The sequence below is a fragment of the Typopeltis vanoorti genome, chromosome 11 (assembly GCF_054136105.1).
Source record: "Typopeltis vanoorti isolate ZY-2024b chromosome 11, IOZ_Tvanoo_1.0, whole genome shotgun sequence".
Taxonomy (NCBI): Eukaryota; Metazoa; Arthropoda; class Arachnida; order Uropygi; family Thelyphonidae; genus Typopeltis; species Typopeltis vanoorti.
The window spans coordinates 81,934,238-81,954,440 of NC_143559.1; the positions used below are offsets into that span (position 1 = coordinate 81,934,238).

Genomic DNA, 20,203 nt, shown 5'->3' on the forward strand with positions numbered 1-20,203 from the left:
ATCAAATGCTGCAAAAAGCATATGGTGATGAATGCTTATCCCGTACTCAAGTTTACGAGTGGTTTAAGCGATTTCAAAGTGGTCGTGAGACGCTTGAGGACGACGGAAAGTAGGGCCGTCAAAAAACTGGACTGATCGAAGTTATCCAACACGTGCTTGATTTCATCAAATAAAACTCAAAATCGCCCGTGAGATTGATTGAAGATAAATTGGGGATTCCAAAATCAGCTGTGCAGAACATTTTGACCGAGAGTTTGAGCTTTCGTAGATTGAATTCGGGATTTGTTCCCCACAAGTTGACCGATGACCAAAAAAATGTATCGAACTGAACACTGCCCTCATTAAAACCGCTCGTAAGGACAAAACTTCCTTGAAACGATCGTTACTGGTGACGAAATGTGGTGTTTTGAGTATGAGCCCGAAACAAAGCCCCAGGGTGCTGAGTGGAGACCACCAGAAGAGGGGCATCCGAAACAAATTCGCTTGGAGAAGTCAAATTCGCTTTGGTAAGAAGGTAAAGACAATGCTGATTTGTTTCTACGATTCCAAGGCATTATCTACAAAGAATTCATACCGTCTGGCCAAACAGTCAGTGGTGAGTTTCATGTCGAGTTTTAAAGCGATTGATAGCGAGAATCCGTTGCGTACGGCGTGAATTTCGTGATGCAGGCAGCTGGTCACTTTTGTACGATAATGCACCATCTCATGGTTCGAACACTATGAGACAGTTTTTGAGCAAAAATCAAGTTTGTGTGTTCGATCATTCGCCGTATTCACCTGATTGAGCACCCTGTGATTTCTTTCTCTTCCCCCGACTTCATTTGCCGATGAAAGGAAAGCGATACGACACCATTAAAAACGTTCAAGCGGCAGTAACCACGACCCTCAACAGTATCCCTAGAAACCGATATAAAAAAACTCATTCAAAGAATTAATTGACTATACCAAACGCTGTATCGAAGCTGAGGGAGAGTATATTGATTGAAATAAATGACTTGAATAATTATAATTGGCCTGCGTTTTATTTTCTATCTGTCTTTTTGGACAGAGGGTGTATATAAGGAATCCTAGCAGTTTGGCTCAGAATGCACATAACCAATTATTGGTTAGTTATTTTCGATTGTTATATTTTGATGGGTGCAGTATTAACGTGTTGGGGGCTTGTAGCTTTAGGCTGACAAAGCAGTGTTATCAGCAATTATCCCCGTATTTTACAATTTTAAAGTCCTTATGATCATCCTGTTCTAATACTTAAAGATATGACATACTGAGATCTGAAAGCGGTGGTTTAATCAATTTTCCTTAATAATGTGAACGTTCTACAGGATCTCCTTTCATCACACCTAGAAAGAATTAGGATTCCAGGGTGAAAGGTTAGACAGAAATCATATCTGAATACTTGAGTTATTATGCAGCAGAACACTTCCGGACATAACTCAAAATACTCAGGTTTAGCCGACTAATGTTGGACATCAAGAACGTACAGACGAACACAATTATTATGCAGAAGGGAGAGTAAGAAGCTCCGAAATTCCCTTAGAGATTCTGTGATTTCACTGGGGATCATGTTCGAAAAGAACAGATCAGCTCAACAGAAGCACCAGGAGATTTTGGTAAGAAGCAGTATAGATCAAAGCGAATGTTGCGTAGGGCAACCTGAAGTGAGCGAAGATATTTCATTGGAAGTGGGATCAGTTTTGCAACCGATACGATGCTGGTATTTTCGGATAGTTTGCTCCAAGTCCCTAAGTTAACTCGAGTCACTATTCTCTCAAGCTATTCCTGTAAATGTTGAATTAACCGCCAGTCAGAATTATCTTGGAGTTACAGCGTATGTAACTAAGTGTAAGTAGAGTTTGTAGACATAGCACTAGGCTGGCCAAAGAAACACCTAAGTTCGTTCCTAATGGACGACTTCAGGAACTTTTTCTATACCTTTCTTTAACTAGCTCCTGACTCCCAAGTTGGTCAATCGCTGGAACTGGCAAGCGTTTTTTTTTTTTAAATCTCTGACACTCGGATTTTTCTTTCTAAATTCAAGAAAAACGATAGCTGAACCCACACTATTTCAGACAATAAAAACAGTTTTAGGTTTATAGAACACGGGATGGCGGCACTTATCAGCCTTCTCTTCATCGTATGCCGTTTATAATTAGTGATATTATTAGGCTAGCAATCTCTGATTAGTTACCGATGGAGATTGAACTTCCTCACTCAGTCTCCAAATGTTAGATAAGGATAAAACAGCGACTCCATTATAGGGGAATAAAAGGCGTTCTATTATTTATTTTATTTCTAATTACACAGGCAATCATTTCGTCTTCCTCTTCTGCACCATCTGAGTCATTTCCATCGAACAACTTTACTGAGGACATGGTATAAGATTTCAAATTTGGTTCTCTGGTATCATATGTTGCTGGTCCTTCATATCAAGACAGTAGTTTTCAAATGATATATAAGGATTCATCTAGTATGACTGAAATTCCAGTTACTAATAATTGGCAGTTACATAAGCAGCTGATTTGATAGTTTCACAAACTTTTTGTTTAGATTATTTAATAGTGTCTTCCAAATACAGTTCCTGATTCAGTTTCAGACCATTCTCTGACCTTTATTGCTTGGAGAGAAACATGGACGTGGTAAGAAAAGAGCTGGAATGCATAAAATCTGAGTTGAGAATAGTTTGTAGGGAGATTAAGTGTATTTATGATTTATGTATTTATGAAGTGCATTTATTAAGAGCTTGATAGACGAGAGAGCATTTCTTGAAGTGATAAGCAGTCAACGATATTAAAGTTTAACAGATGTGATGCCTGGTGATAAGGCAGAGAGGAATGGAGGCGGGGGAGGAGTTCGTGGTAAGAGTTAGGAGAGCATGAAAAAAAAATGTGTAAGCGACAATAAACTGACAATATGGCGACTCCCTGATAAAGGATGTTAATGTGACTAAATTGTGTTTTTGGAGAAAAACGTAAGGATGTTAGTGATGCTGTTAGGAAGCAAGTTCGAAAAGTGAATGATTCGATGGAGGCTGTGGATATAAATGATTTGAAAATAGCGAAATATTAAAGAATGAGAGAGGAAATGAAAATATTGTTGAAGAAAACGGTAGAGAAAGGAGAGAAAGTGAAGATTATAGGTGTGTAGCTTCATTTTGATAGAATATCAAGTGAATCTAAGAACCTTGATAGCAAATGAATCAATTCATAGGATGTATAGAAAGAATGGTAAACAACACGTAGATTTATGGGATGAATTCGAGGAACGAAGGAACTTATATTTCAAGCATGGGACGCATTTAAAATTAATTTTGGAAATAAGTGCCTGAAGGAAGTGTCAAACATAGTGTAAGCTGATGTGCAGAAGCAGGGAAACATAATTGTGTGTGTGTGTGTGTGTGTGTGTGTGTGTGTGTGTGTGTGTGTGTGTGTGTGTGTGTGTGTGTGTGTGTGTGTGTGTGTGTGTGTGTGTGTGTGTGTGTGTGTGTGTGTGTGTGTGTGTGTGTGTGTGTGTGTGTGTGTGTGTGTGTGTGTGTGTGTGTGTGTGTGTGTGTGTGTGTGTGTGTGTGTGTGTGTGTGTGTGTGTGTGTGTGTGTGTGTGTGTGTGTGTGTGTGTGTGTGTGTGTGTGTGTGTGTGTGTGTGTGTGTGTGTGTGTGTGTGTGTGTGTGTGTGTGTGTGTGTGTGTGTGTGTGTGTGTGTGTGTGTGTGTGTGTGTGTGTGTGTGTGTGTGTGTGTGTGTGTGTGTGTGTGTGTGTGTGTGTGTGTGTGTGTGTGTGTGTGTGTGTGTGTGTGTGTGTGTGTGTGTGTGTGTGTGTGTGTGTGTGTGTGTGTGTGTGTGTGTGTGTGTGTGTGTGTGTGTGTGTGTGTGTGTGTGTGTGTGTGTGTGTGTGTGTGTGTGTGTGTGTGTGTGTGTGTGTGTGTGTGTGTGTGTGTGTGTGTGTGTGTGTGTGTGTGTGTGTGTGTGTGTGTGTGTGTGTGTGTGTGTGTGTGTGTGTGTGTGTGTGTGTGTGTGTGTGTGTGTGTGTGTGTGTGTGTGTGTGTGTGTGTGTGTGTGTGTGTGTGTGTGTGTGTGTGTGTGTGTGTGTGTGTGTGTGTGTGTGTGTGTGTGTGTGTGTGTGTGTGTGTGTGTGTGTGTGTGTGTGTGTGTGTGTGTGTGTGTGTGTGTGTGTGTGTGTGTGTGTGTGTGTGTGTGTGTGTGTGTGTGTGTGTGTGTGTGTGTGTGTGTGTGTGTGTGTGTGTGTGTGTGTGTGTGTGTGTGTGTGTGTGTGTGTGTGTGTGTGTGTGTGTGTGTGTGTGTGTGTGTGTGTGTGTGTGTGTGTGTGTGTGTGTGTGTGTGTGTGTGTGTGTGTGTGTGTGTGTGTGTGTGTGTGTGTGTGTGTGTGTGTGTGTGTGTGTGTGTGTGTGTGTGTGTGTGTGTGTGTGTGTGTGTGTGTGTGTGTGTGTGTGTGTGTGTGTGTGTGTGTGTGTGTGTGTGTGTGTGTGTGTGTGTGTGTGTGTGTGTGTGTGTGTGTGTGTGTGTGTGTGTGTGTGTGTGTGTGTGTGTGTGTGTGTGTGTGTGTGTGTGTGTGTGTGTGTGTGTGTGTGTGTGTGTGTGTGTGTGTGTGTGTGTGTGTGTGTGTGTGTGTGTGTGTGTGTGTGTGTGTGTGTGTGTGTGTGTGTGTGTGTGTGTGTGTGTGTGTGTGTGTGTGTGTGTGTGTGTGTGTGTGTGTGTGTGTGTGTGTGTGTGTGTGTGTGTGTGTGTGTGTGTGTGTGTGTGTGTGTGTGTGTGTGTGTGTGTGTGTGTGTGTGTGTGTGTGTGTGTGTGTGTGTGTGTGTGTGTGTGTGTGTGTGTGTGTGTGTGTGTGTGTGTGTGTGTGTGTGTGTGTGTGTGTGTGTGTGTGTGTGTGTGTGTGTGTGTGTGTGTGTGTGTGTGTGTGTGTGTGTGTGTGTGTGTGTGTGTGTGTGTGTGTGTGTGTGTGTGTGTGTGTGTGTGTGTGTGTGTGTGTGTGTGTGTGTGTGTGTGTGTGTGTGTGTGTGTGTGTGTGTGTGTGTGTGTGTGTGTGTGTGTGTGTGTGTGTGTGTGTGTGTGTGTGTGTGTGTGTGTGTGTGTGTGTGTGTGTGTGTGTGTGTGTGTGTGTGTGTGTGTGTGTGTGTGTGTGTGTGTGTGTGTGTGTGTGTGTGTGTGTGTGTGTGTGTGTGTGTGTGTGTGTGTGTGTGTGTGTGTGTGTGTGTGTGTGTGTGTGTGTGTGTGTGTGTGTGTGTGTGTGTGTGTGTGTGTGTGTGTGTGTGTGTGTGTGTGTGTGTGTGTGTGTGTGTGTGTGTGTGTGTGTGTGTGTGTGTGTGTGTGTGTGTGTGTGTGTGTGTGTGTGTGTGTGTGTGTGTGTGTGTGTGTGTGTGTGTGTGTGTGTGTGTGTGTGTGTGTGTGTGTGTGTGTGTGTGTGTGTGTGTGTGTGTGTGTGTGTGTGTGTGTGTGTGTGTGTGTGTGTGTGTGTGTGTGTGTGTGTGTGTGTGTGTGTGTGTGTGTGTGTGTGTGTGTGTGTGTGTGTGTGTGTGTGTGTGTGTGTGTGTGTGTGTGTGTGTGTGTGTGTGTGTGTGTCGTCAAAATGATCAGAAACAAGCGTGAGGAATTTATGTATTTGATTACGATATCTTGCCCAGATATTATCGTCATTAGTGAGACTTTATTGATATAGTTTTAGAAATAGAATATAAAGTCGTATATATTCTATGTTTTTGAGAAGACTTGGAAAACAAGATGGCTAGTGGAGTGTTGTTAATGATATCAGATGAGGTGCTACCAACAAAGCTTGATTTGTTCCAAGGACGTTGACGTGACTGAGGGAGGCACAGTCACGTCACCATGAGTGTGCCATAAATACATTTGAATCTATTTAGCGTGAGATAAAGTTAACACGGCGATGCTTGTTGTGGGATTCTGCTATTCACCTAGGAGTGCAAGAGTAGATTTAGATTATATGCATCATTCGATCGGTTCTACAAGTAAGGAAGAGTAATTATGAGGATGTAGACAGAAAAGAAGAAAAGACACATGAAGGAAGGGAAATGGAATTTGTACAGGTTTACTGACAGACAAATACTTTGAGAATGTGTTTGAGTGAACTGGTGAATCGAGAAGCTTGGATTTGAGTTAAGAATGGATGTATTGTGGAATTATAGAGAAGAAAATCATTTCAAGTGGACAACTTGGAGTAATGCCATGGAATGATATACTACAATGAAAGGGTCAGTGCTAAATGGGAAATAATTCATGGGTAGTTGAAAGTAATAATGTCAGACTGCATTCCTAGGGTAAGGAGAATAAAAAAGATTAAAATTAAGTATTAAGTACGAGCTTCGAAAAAATTATTGTGGAAGGAACATAAGGCAAAGTGTGACCATCCAACTCATGAACAGTATAAGATACAACAACAAAAGTGATTGGCATGGTACGGAAGGCTGGGTTGATTGGTTGTTTAGGATTTTCGGCCGAAGCAACTCATGCTATGAGGCCAGTGTATTATGTCTGTTTTGTGTGTGTGTGTGTGTGTGTGTGTTCTGATGACCACTGTCTGGTTTGCAAGATAAAAACCGAGTTTTCGAGAGGGTTAAACCCCGCAACCTCTGTAAGAGACCATCTAACTCGCTTTCTTTTGAAAAGCCCTGATAAAGAATTTTTGCTGGTACAGAAAGCAAAATCACATTACCAGGTGAAATTAGCTGAGTATGCCAACGAGAATTTCAAGCAATTCTTTCGCTATGCAGTGAGTGAAAAAAAAAAGATTATGGAATGATCTTTAAGGAATTATGCTGGTATGAAGGTAACAAATCTGAAAAAAATAGTTGAATTACTGAGTGATTATTTTGTGACGGTTATCATCCGGATGAAGATAAAATTTGGGATAGGCATTGACGTGATCTTCGAGGTAGACGAATTGAATTTGCTTGGGGTATTGCAACATCACAATGTGAATTCTTATATTAGATTAGATTAGATGGGAGATCATCGTGTGTGTGTTCCGTGGATGCGCAAAAGAATTGGTCTTACCTTGAAAAGGCTATTTAATGTAAATTCAGTTTCGGCAGCGTCCCAAGCATATGATAGGAAAGTCTGTTAGTTCCACTCCATAAAGACGGGTCCAAAGCAGAGCTTGAAAATTACAGACAGGAGTGATGGTTATGGCTTTGAAAGAAGTTGGCAAAAGGATGGATTAATAATAATTGGCAGTTTCAGAGAACAACATGGCTTCGTTAAAAGGAGGTTTCCCGTTAGCTACTTGTTTCTGTAATAGAGTGACAATATTATAGAAAGTTGGATGAAACAATGCTTATGCTGTAATCAATATTAATCTATTTAGTGTATAGTCTTCACAGAATGCATATGTTGTTGTAATGTATCTTAATATGTTTAGTCTATTATTATAATAGTGTTTTCATGTGTGTAGGAACTAAATACTTTAATGTGTAAAGCATGCTTGCTATTGCTGTCCGGAGATTGCTTTGCACATGATGTGATGGTGGTGGTTTCAGTGTGGAGGGTGGATGTTGTTGGATTGTTATATTCTTGTCAACCAGTTTAACTCAGTCGATTTCTGAATATCATTAATTTCGTCTGATCAGAGTTTAAGTGTATGGGACCTGTGCTGAGTCAGTTAGTGATTAGGTTTATGTAATGTTGCATGTTTGCTTGGGCTGCGCTGGGATTATTATGGATCAATGTCATCTGCATATCGGAAGATCTTGCCTATGAGAAGTAGCTCCTTAATATCATGCATATAGATATTGGAGGGGGGGAGTAGAAAGAGAGAGAACCGTTCCTCTTTTTTTTTTTTTAAAGACTTTTCTTTAATAATAATAATACCTGTTGAGACTAACAAAGTCCACATGGAGATATTTCAAACATTCGTTTATTGTATGTGTGCTAAAGATTATTAGCAGAAAACAAAATTGATTGATAAAATTATATTATAATACAATTTCATTTACCATATTTAATTACGATACTTTATATGAAATATTGTTCAAATATAAATCTTACGAATCTTCGTTGTAACCTTTATATTTTATTTCACTTTATATTTATTTTACTTTAATTTTAACAGAATATTTTTGTACACACACACACACACACACACACACACACACACACACACACACACACACACACACACACACACACACACACACACACACACACACAGTATATACACACTTAGTTCGTTTGATGCATTAATATCCGTCCTTGTTATCAGCTCCAAAGACACTTGCACTTCTTCCGCTTTCTCTCTTTACCACACAGAACAATAAACAAGAAAAATATTATTTTTATAAGAAACTGCAACAGTTACCTTTTGAAAGCTACGCACAATTATGTTATAGCTTCTCCCAGAAAAACTTCGCAATTCTAGCAAGCATTATTATTCTATAATTGATTTTATTGAAAAAATAATAAATATCATATATTGCAAATTATATGGTGTACAATACTGCCAAAGCTTATTGGTAAACCAATCATATTATCATTCCAAACATTCAAATACACGGTGATTATTTTAATGTGGGAAATATTGAACCAAGATCTCGTCACAAGTTTCAAGAAAATATACTATTGAGCTGGAAATATTGAACGTGCTATATATTAATACAGAAATATCTATCGAGTTAGTGCATTTACGATGTAATCATACAAAATAAATAAATAAAAAATAATATAATATAAATAAACAAATAAAAATAAATTTACAGAATGGTTATCTATTTGAATTTTTTGTGTGTTTTCATTGGGCATTATCTAAACATAGTACTGTATGTACTTCTGAAATAAAAAATACTTCTCAAAAACACATCTTAGCACGCTAATACCTATGCAATATATTTTGCAGTTTCTCGTAGTAAAGATACAGTTATACACATTTTATCTCATCAGTAGTAAAACAAGAATTAAAGAGTACTGTAATATTTTTATAGGACCATATCTGAATTACTGCGCTCAGATATGATGACCTGGACCCCTTGGATACGAGGAAAGTGTCGAAAGATTCAACACCATGTAATCAAGATAATATCTAGACTATGGAACGTTTCCTTGAAGACAGATGGAAGGAGAGGAGAATCGACCGAAACATACATTCGGGTAACGTGAGCTTACCAGTAGAGATACACATACCGGTCACTGAATTAGAAACTTTTATTTAATACCGATCCTATTCAATTCCCTGCGCATAGTTCTGGCCCTTCAGAACACACACAATTTACGGACAAAAAATACTAGTTCTGGTGGTGGAGGTGGGCGGTAGATGGCGTTGATGGAGATGATTCGTAGTAGAGGTTCGGTGTAGTGGTTGAGACAGTTTGCAGGTGTCCTCCCGCGATGAGTCTTCAGACTCCTTGGAGGTGTCAGGAATAATAATAATAATAATAATAATAATAGTTCGGTGAGATTAAAAGTCGGGTGCAGCTCGACACACAAGAATTTCTGTTTGTCCGTACAAGCCTTCCCAGACGATGGCGATCCAGTTCCTGACAGACTGTCTTAGGACCACAGTTACGCCTCTTAGACAAGCGATGTGGGTTATTTTTACACTGATTAAACACTCGGGATATCTGATTTTTTGAGAAACCAATGAGCTCTGCTGTTTTCAAAATCGTGGCTCCAGCCATACGGAAACCCACAATAAGCCTTTTATTGACTTCCGAAAGATCCTTTATTATTTTTTTTTATTATGATCAACACTATTGACGATTACTGACCAGTCGTTAGGTAGCATTGACAATTTTAGTATTGTCACCCTAAACTAATGTTATATCAATACACTAATATATTTAATTTTACATTAAATATTAAACATTAATATAATTATTTTTTGAGATTACATGATTCGATTACCCTTTTATTTTATCTCTTTATTTATTTTATAAATTACAATTCCCTGAATGCTGCACCCTTAACGTTCCATGCACTTCTCTAGTTATAGCGCTGACTGCATTCGCTGCAATGGCACCGATAAAATAACAGCGTAACATTAAATCCTCTGTCCTCTCTCTCCTCCAATGATAATGATGGTCAAGACATTATTCAACAAAATAACTTTGACACAACGCATAAGTTACAGAAAATAATAAATAAATAAACGTACCGAGAAATCTCCATAAACTATCACAAAATAAATGGATTAACATACGACATTCATCAAAAGTATATAATCAGAAACTGCGTTTGTTGTTACACACTGTGTAATTAAATCATGATAAGTGGTGCTGCATTCTAACAGTCAAAATTCACTTACACTTTTTTGTTTGTTTGTTTGTTTGTTACAATCAATACTAAAATATTGATTGTAGCGAAAATAGTTGTGAAGCACTTCCCAAAATTTTCTTAATAAGTTTTTTATTAAGAGAAAATTTTCAATTCAAGAGAAAATAATTTTTCTCTTGAATTTATAATTGCAATATTTTATAATTGTTTAATGTAACATGATGGATAAATTGTACTTTGTATTGTCATCATTTTTCGGATCATATTTCATTCCAGGTTCAAATTAGGAAGATATTAATTCTTCATATATTACTTAGGTCTACCAGCCAGGAGAAAGTATGTTTTACTATCATGTTTCTGTTATTATTATTATTATTATTATTATTATTATTATTATTATTATTATTATTATTATTATTATTATTATTATTTATTTATTTATTTATTTATTTTGTAAACACTGCATTAGATAAGTAAGAGAAGTGCCTCCTTTATTTTGTTTTTACAAGCTGAGAGAACTGATTCTCAAATACCATTTCGAAAAGTAAGAATATTTTACTGTTTTCTGCTATTTTAACACATTTAAATTGTGAATATTTTATGCTCTTCTGTACAAGGTTATGAAATTTATATGACCATAATATTACGGTTTAGTTATTTGCAAATAATTCGCAACTAAAATTGTCAGAAAAATTATTAAGCCATAAAAAAACACAGGTTTTATTTCTAAAAGGACCTGTAGAGTTGAAGGATCGGTACTCAGGGAAGTGGATGTATCTAGAATACTAAATACTGTGGATGCCATCAAGGGCGCGGAATGGATAAGATTTCGTCACAAGTTTCGAGAAAATATACTATAGAGCTGATTGTGCCACTGGTCTTTCTTTTTAATGAAAGTCGTACAACTGGAAGAGTCCCTAAGGAGAGGAAGAAGGGTATCGTAGTGTCAATACAAAGTATGATGGTAAAATGAGGTACAAAACTACAGAGACCACTTTTGTATCTCTTCCGCGGATGTTTCAGACTGAAGAAACTAGTAAGATATTGTATATAGACTTAGCAGTGATAGTAAATTAGCTCCTTGATAAATGCAATAAATATATGTTACTGCGACAAGAGGATCCCTCATTGTTACAGTAACCTTTATAATTAAAGCGGCCAACTTAAGAGCATTTGGCAGACTCCCGTGTGAATTTAATATTTTAGTTATAACGTGTGGGTTGAGATATCGCGCTAATGAATTGGATTGGGAATTTCCTGTTTGATAGATATCGAGATACCCTTTACTTGGCGAATAAAAGCGCTAAAAAGAAGAAGATAAAAAATCTTGTTCTTATTTTTCGAGTAGTTATTCCAGTACTCATTTCCATATTTATTTCGTATTGTTTTATACACTTTATGCATTGATGCATTTTGATTTTTCTGGTACATATATGTAAGATGCTCTTTTTTTCCCCCTCTAAGCTCTTTTGTCATTTGATTATACCATGGTACGTTTTTAATTAGTTTTTGACTATTTTTTTTTCTTTCAATGCCTCTTTTTACTACATTCTGTACACAATATCTTTGAAAGCTATTCGTCTTTTTCCCTACTATTTGCTTGTTTTTTGTCTTTTATTGTTTTCGGTTTATCTAGCAATCATTTTTGGTATCTTACACCTTTGTCGAGAAATTCTATCCTATATTTTGTTGTTCTGTAGTGCGTTCTATTTTTTTGATATCTTTTCTTGTTTTATATAAGAACAACCATACTAACGTATGGTTGCTTCTTATATTTGTTGATTTTAGAACACCCTTACATAAATAATTTTTAGCACGATTTCTCTATTCGTTATAATCTGATCAATTACAGTTTTTTTGTCTTTTTGTATTCTCCCATGTCATTTTATGTTACATTGTACTTCATGACCAAAGAATTCAGAGCAAAAACTCAAATCAAAGAATGGCGAGGAATTTGGAACAATCAGCCTGATGAGCCATTTTCTTAAATATTTTCAACAAAATATTTATGGAAGAAAATGTGAGGTAGTTGTTCGTAGTAACACAGCCTGCTAGACGAGTTGCGGGAACAACAAAACCGCTGTTTCAGTGTACCTGTATACGAATAGAGAACGAAGGAATATGAATCATGAAGTGTTTGCCCGCTTCAATGACTAACAAAAAGTTTTCGACAACGCCACATCCTGAAAACTAATAGATAAACTATTGTACAGTATTGGATTGGATTAAGTGGGAAAGATATTAGAATTATAAAGAAGTCTACTGGGTTCAGAAAACAAATGTATAAGCAGATAAAAAATCTTACAGGAGATTTAAAGAGTATATATTTTCTAGACATATGTAAAAGAGAAGAAAATGTATCAATATATATGGAGTTTCAATTATTAGTATGGCTTCGCTGATGATACTTCTGCTACAAGCAAACAGTGAATTTTTGCTATTACCACAGTAACGGAAATTGATAACAGCAAATGAAACAGAAGACTATAAGCATCCATAAGTACTTGGATTGATTTGAGTTAATGAGCAGCGGATTTCAAAGCAAGAAAGAAGATAAAAGATTGAAATGGCAAGAAAATGATTTCAGAAGGTTAAAGAAAGCAAGACTATAAAATCAAGGAAAAGATTTAGGCCTAAGATGAATAAGAAAATGCTATGTACGTTTAAGACATCTGTATGCTACTGAATAATGGACAATTAACAAAAAAAAGTGACATCAGATTTGTTAGCATCCGAAATGTGGATATAGAGTGAACATAAAAGTAATAGAATAATGAAATATGACAAATTTGTAATAGTTCAGACGCTAAAAGTGGGTACATTATTAGGAACAAAAAGCCAAAAATAGAAATGCCTCACAGTGCCAGTCTGGTTGGCCCGGCGGTTACAGTACGTACTTTCTTTCCAAAGTCACGAGTTTGAAGCCCAGCGTGGGTATGGACGTTTGTGATTGTTTTTAGGACCGATATGAATTTCATTTGCCAGTATGAGATCAATATCCTGCTTCTAGGAAGCTTGAAAAAATTGTATTTTTGGTCACTACAGCAGGGTTTCCATATAAGTTAATTCTTAGTCCATCTGATAGTACTAATCCTAGTGTAGCTAAAAGCAAATTTCATAATATTACTATCGTGTTCTATAAAGCATTATTCGCTTTTGATATGGATATAAAGTACGCAGGCTGTAGAAAACCAAAATTTCATGCGTGGTCCCTACAGCAGGGTTTCTGCAATGTGTAAAAATAAGAAGAAAAAAAAATAGAAATGACATCCTTAACTCATTAGGGAACTAATATATCATGGATTTATCATCTTTCGTGGTAGGTGTCAGTTAAAAAAGAAAAAAAAAACATTTCCTAGTAAATGCATTACTTGAAAAAATTAAATACAGCAGTGACAAATATTTCAAATCGTGCACGAAACCTCATTTACACCGGGATAAGTTTTGTATCGCCAACATGAGTCTCTTTACAGCCAAATTTTTAATTAGTATTCAGCAAAGTCCTCTATAAAGGGTCGATTCTATTAATTGTCGTTTGCATTTGGGGGGTCCTCTGTTGACAATTTCAATGGATGCTTTCCATCTCCTCTTTTTATATATCCTATAAAATTTATGTAATTTTCTTCAATAGGTTTCAACTATTATAGATCCACTTTTCTCTCCCTCACTCTAAGAGAGGAAATCTCTTAGACCGAAAGATTACGTATCTATCAACCACAATTGATTAACTTACTGCGAATGAGTGCACAGGCTTCCTTGTTCAGAAAGTTCTAGACAACTACCCTTTTGTCTACGTTTCTCCAATGCGGTGATCGACATTCACATGGATGATGTGGGGTAACTATAACGGTCTATTTAAAGAAATATAGAAATGATACCCATTAGTTCTCTTTGGAATGTGACGAAAAAAGCCTTTCTTTTAACTTAAAATTGTAATTAAAATTGTAAAATTTTAACTTAAAATTGTAAAATTTTAACTTAAAATTGTAAAATTTTAACTTAAAATTGTAATTAAAATTGTAAAATTTTAACTTAAAATTGTAATATTTAACACTAAATCAGTGTTTAGTGTAATCATTATCATATTTAAATTCAACCTGAAGACTATAATTTGGGAGTTTCCCATCAGGGATACCAATCCTTGACTTTTTTTAGACGGATCGGAAAAAGTTTGCACAAGTTTTTGTACGGAAGTATTTTTACTTCACATCCCCTCTCCCGTTAATACCGTGTACATATAGATTCGAGATTTCTAGTTATTTCTAACATATCAGTGAATGAAACCATAACAGTAAATTCCATAAAATTAATTTATTATAAGCTTGACAGCTATCCTGTACTTCTTCTATTCAGTAATTCCACAGAAACTGAACTTCACACAGAAGTAAAGTTTGTGCTGTATGCATTTCTACAAATATTTCCACGCGCACTTTTTTCATCAGAACTGACTTTAATAATCCCTCCATTCTCTTCTAAATACATACATAAGCTATTTCACCCCCTTTGTAGTTCAACTCCAAACTCATAGATCAGTTTTTCTTCCTCTTCATTCCTTCAACAGTATTCTTTTCTCACTTACATGTTAACAGCTTTATTTTTTTTCCCTCCTCAACTTTCTGCTCATTCATGTTATAAATGTGCAGTAGTTTGAACATGTCATTTAAGTTAGTTACGAGATTATGTTTGAAAAAGAGATCTTTAGGCCTGCAAGCTACACCTTCATGAATGACACTGTCGCGTAAATTATGGGGGGTCAGTGTGAAGTGAAGGTACGTTCGGAGCAATACCACGAAGAAAGAAACCGAAAAACACGACAGTCCAAATAGGACATCGAATAGCAGAACGCAGGACGCAGGACATATATGGCGCAGAGGGTGAAGTGTGATGCTTTTTATATTCCCTTTTCGGGAGCAGTGATGGGAGAGATTTGTGAGCTAGTTCGCCCTGAGTGGGCAGAAGTGGTTATTCGTCGTTCACTGTTAGGAAGGCTTTCGGTCTTTTATGTTTCCAGTGTTCATTACCGTCATAGTTTTCGGCTTGTTGTATTAGTTGGTTTGGATGCGTAGATGTCTTCATAATGAATTTTTCTGCTAGGGAGCGTAGCAGTGGAGAGATGTAGGGGATATTTATGTCCCAGTGGATCTGGGCGACATCAAATAGCATTAACATTAACATTTCTAGCTAGATGGGTGAAACAAAATTGCTTTTCATATTCTCCTTTGTCTTGTAATGAAAGAACTTTGAATGGAGTGTTCGTGAGCTATATGCTCGCCCATTGAGGGCAGTGAAGTTAGCTGTGTTCAGCTGAACTTAAGATAGACTTTGGTTCTTTTATATTTGTTAATTTCTGCTTCATTATATTCCGAGGCTTCCTTGATTAACGGGTTTAGATGGTTGCTTGTCTTGGTAAAGAACTTCTCAGCTAGATTTATGAAAAAGGAAGAGATATAAGGGATATTAACTTCTCTACGGATCTGGGTGTTTCTTATAAACCAAGGGGCATCCAGAATCATCCTCATGCACTTATTCTGTAATCTCTGAAGTTTTAGAATGTTTGAATTTGCGGTGTGGCAACACGCTGGAGATGCGTAATTGATAACCGGTCGAATTACCATCTTGTAAATTGTTAATTTTGTTTGCGTATCCAGTTTACTTTGTCTGTTGATCATAGGGTAGAGCTGTGCTAAGACTTTGGATGTCTTTGAGGTAACGTAACTAATACGTTTGCTGAATAGGAGTTTACTATCAAGAATCACTCGAAGATATTTAACTTCAGTCCCATGGAATCTTTACTCCCAATAAAAAAATATCCTCCATGGTATGGATTTTCTTTCTAGTAAACAATATAGCTGAGCTTTTCTGGGGGTTAACTTGGATCCTTCAGTCTGCCATCCACTTTTCTAAAATGTGTATGCTGGTTTCTAGTCTTTTAGTTGCCAGTTTTGGGCTCAGTGATCTTGCCATCAGTGCAATATCATCTGCATATAATGGCAGCGGATGTTGTTCATGGGTTCAGAGGGATATCCGCTACATAGATTGAGAACAGGAGAGGTGCCAGAAGAGATCCCTGAGGTTACGCCTGCCGAGATCCTGCGTCTGGTTGAAACCGTTTCGCCGACCCTGACCTGCATATATCTGTCATACAGGTAAAATGTATTATTTTTATTAACTTGACTGGCAAGTTAAATTTTATCAGTTTGTAGAGAAGGCCTTGATGCCATACTTTGTCAAACGCCTTCTCTGCGTCGATGAAGATGGCAGTTGTGTTGAGTTTCCAGTTAAAACCTTTAGTAATGATTTCTACCAGCCGATACACTTGTTGAGCTGTACTATGGGCCTTACGGAAGCCGAACTGTTCATTAGGCAAAATTCCTAACTTATCTGTTTCTGCTTGAAATCATGAGAGGATCACTTTCTCTGTCACCTTTCCGAGGCTGGACAATAGGTCTGTAGCTTTCGGGAAGGTGAGGATTTTTTCCTGGCTTCTTCAGTGGCATGATGGTGGCTGTTTTCCATGTAGTAGGGAAATGCTGGAATCTAAAGACGGCATTTGTAATGTTGACGAGATGGACTATGGCCTTTCTTGAAAGTAGTTTTACTATTCCGTTAGTTATGCCATCCGGTCCTGGAGCTTTTTTACTGTTTAGATGGGAGATGATATTTATCATTTCTGCCGGATTTGTGGTAGTGATATGTTTGGAGTTAATAGTATTCTGTCGTAAGGTTGTCCTAACATGACGGTAAATCTTGTGTATACATATATATATATATATATATATATAAGATTGATATTTAGATTTGTATAAGATGGATTGCACTGAGATTCAAGGTTATCTACTAGTGCTTTAGCTTTCTTTTCATCTTTGTGAACTGTCCCTTTCTTGGTTTGTATAGGGGTATGAGTTGCTTTTTGGTGCGGATTGCTCTTAAGAATTTAAAGACAGATTCATCTTCAGTATTGATGTTAGCCAATTTGGATTCCCACTGATGGTTTCTGTGTTTTAGAAGAGCTTCCCGGACTTGCTTGTTTTGGTTGTTCTATACTGTTTTGACTTGTGGGGCTCTGGTATTGTGGTATCTCTTTCTGGCTCTATTTTTTTTGCTCTGATTAGCTCCATGATTTCTTCAGGGATATGGTTGGTTGGGTTGAAGACAGTGGATTGTCTCACTGATTCTATTGCTTTCTGAATTTGTATGGTTAAGTTATTTATTTCTGTGTAAATCTCTTCCTTTTTACTGATTGGGCACCTGACCAATATGATCGGGAAGAACATTTGGCTAACTTGTCCCATGGTATGAATGAGTGCAGAGGAGAGAATTGATCTGATGAACCTAGATTAATCACTATGGGACTGTGGTCAGAAGATAATTCGTTGAGTGATTCCAATTTGAATTGATATCTTAAATTTTTATAAGATCACAATGTCTAGTTACTTAAGTATAAAGAGCTAATAAGCTTCATTTCGGCAATGAAAACATTACTAAAATTAAGGGTTTCTAAAATTACTAAAATTACTAAAATTGAGTTTCTTATTCGGTTTTAAAACTATGTGGGATTTAATATCCCCTTAATTTTAGTAATGTTTTCATTGCCGAAATGAAGCTTATTAGCTCTTTATACTTAAGTAACTTAATGGTTGCACCTGCTTGGACAACTCGTTCGCAGAGTATATAAGTTCTTTTCGCTATACACTTTGGTATTAGGTCTAGCTGCTCACTGATGAAGCCTCAAAAAAGGCTGAAACCGGTCTGGGCAGTGACCTCCCTTCATAATGTAATAACAGCATACGTTTCTTAGGAAATGTGTTTTTACATTATGGAAAATACCTAAGAATAGCGATCTGAACTTTACTCACCTTTGCAACGAGTTGCCCGAGATTGTACTACGTACTAGGATCACTTGCATTTGCTAACGCTAGTGTTCGCCGATACTTTATAGTTTACTATATTCGGCAAGAAACTCTGAGATTCCTATCTTTGAGTTTCTTATTCGGTTTTAAAACTATGTGGGATTTAATATCCCCTTAATTTTAGTAACAATGTCTAGTACATACGAGTTACCTGAAGGGCTGAAGTAGGTGGGATCGGTAGGGCCGATCCCACAACAACAGAGTTGAGCATTGCAAAGTTGAAAAGTGTGTGGCCTTTGGTGTTAGTTGATGAACTGTACCAAGCTGTGTGTTTTGAGTTGAGATCTCCTGCTATTATTATGGAGTCATATGGACCAAATATGGAATCCAGATCTGTTGTCAGCAGAGGAATGCTCGGCGGGTTATAAGCAGCATAGATCTTGAGACTCCTAGCATTGAAGGTATGTACCTCCACACTTGTCACCTCCAGGTTTACTGTTTTGGGCTTGTTTATTGTATTATGATTCAAATAACTCTTAATATATAAGGCTGTGCCTCCACCTTTTGTGCCAGTTCTGTCGTTTCTGTACATAGTGTATCCACGGATTTTTGGGTTATTAGCTGGCCTTAGGTGTATTTCACCAATCAAGATGATATCAGCACTGAGACGAGTTGCAAATTCTTGAAGTTCCAAAACCTAGTTCATTACTCCATTTGCATTCCATGCGATTATCTAAAGAGCTTTTGGTTTGAACTTATTACTCATGACAGATGGCTGTTATAATGTTTTGAGTGCCTTGCAGGAATCTCTTTCTGAAAGATGTTGAGGGGTATGTCTTGCTGAATTCCTGCAGCATAGTGGCAAGTGAGGCTGTTAAAACGGATGTTATGTTGATGCTTTCTAGCTCGAGAGATGTAGGAGGCTTAGTTCTTGCAGCCTCAGCATATGCTTTGGTCATGGTTGCTCCTTCCTGTGAGGTTGAAGGCGAGGTGTTTCGGACTGGAGGAAGATTTGTTTGGTTGCTTAAAAGGTTAAGTGGAGGAGCAATGATTGACTTTTATTGATCCTCGATTTTTTGGATTGGAAAGGCATCCCTTGTAGTTGGTGGGGTGAGGTCCTCTGCAGTTTGCACAGCATGCTGGAGTTGTGTGTGATTTGGTGCATGTGATGGTCTGGTGTTCCTCGCCGCACTTCAAGCACCTGATGACTGCCTTACATAATTTTTGGGCATGTCCAAACCTTTGGCATCTATGACACTGACCTGCAGATACTCTTTTCCTAAGAGGCTCAGTTGAAATCTTGAGTCCGCATACTACATTCAGCTCATAGATCTGCTTTTGTGTGTGTTGCTTATTTCCACCAGCACCAAAGGCATGGATTGGTCTTTTATCAGATATGAGCTTACTTTTACTGGGGACAGGCCCTGTCTGGAGAGATCGGTGCTCACATCTTCTGGAGTGATACCCTCAGCTATCCCACGTAGAACTACCTTCAGGTTCTTTTCGCTGGGTAAAGTGAAGGTGTGATATGAGACGTTAGCATTGTCCATAAATCTGGTCATCTGTCTGTAATCCGAGACAGTAGTGGGTTGTATTTTAACTCCTTCATCTGAGTTTTTGGCCCATGAAAATGAGATGTTTTCTTCTCTGAGGGCTGACGACACAGGGATCCATTTTTCCTTATCCCTTAATATGACTGGTGGTTCTTTTCTTTAGGACCATTGAGTGCTTCCACATTGGTGGAGATTTTCCTCTTCTTTTTGACCAAATGGAACTCTGTATCTGTTTCCAAGGTATGATAACTGCTGTCTTGGGATATAGCATCTTCCATACTTGGGGAGTGTGCAAAATCTGATTGCGTCAGAGTTATGGGCTCTTCACTTATGTCATCCATATTGTCCTCTGTGACTGCTGTGGGGGGGGGGATGTATCAAAGAGCTTGACTTTTCCTGGCCAATTATCACTCAGCAGCTTTCCTAGCCTGAGGAATTCCATGTGTACTTCCTCGAATTTGGCCTCATTCAGAAGTTTTGCCATGACAATAATTTAGAAATGTGTTAAGACACAGATGGAGAAAGAGTAGAGATTGCTTAGGTGTCCCGAGCAGGTAAAGATAATCCTG

The 20,203-nt window shown here is 37.7% G+C and overlaps 1 protein-coding gene across 3 annotated transcripts in view; it reads right to left on the reverse strand.

Annotated features, from left to right (window-relative positions):
- LOC150101797 (calcium-activated chloride channel regulator 3A-1-like) overlaps positions 1-20,203 on the reverse strand; it is a 78,812-nt gene that overhangs the window by 28,148 nt on the left and 30,461 nt on the right. For 2 of the 3 annotated variants that reach the window (XM_090400519.1, XM_090400518.1), the window contains exon 2: positions 13,965-14,082. The exons of the other annotated variant lie outside the window; for it this stretch is intronic. The gene's annotated coding sequence lies outside the window, so the exon portion shown is untranslated. The remainder of the gene's footprint in view (positions 1-13,964; positions 14,083-20,203) is intronic. 3 annotated transcript variants of the gene reach the window in all.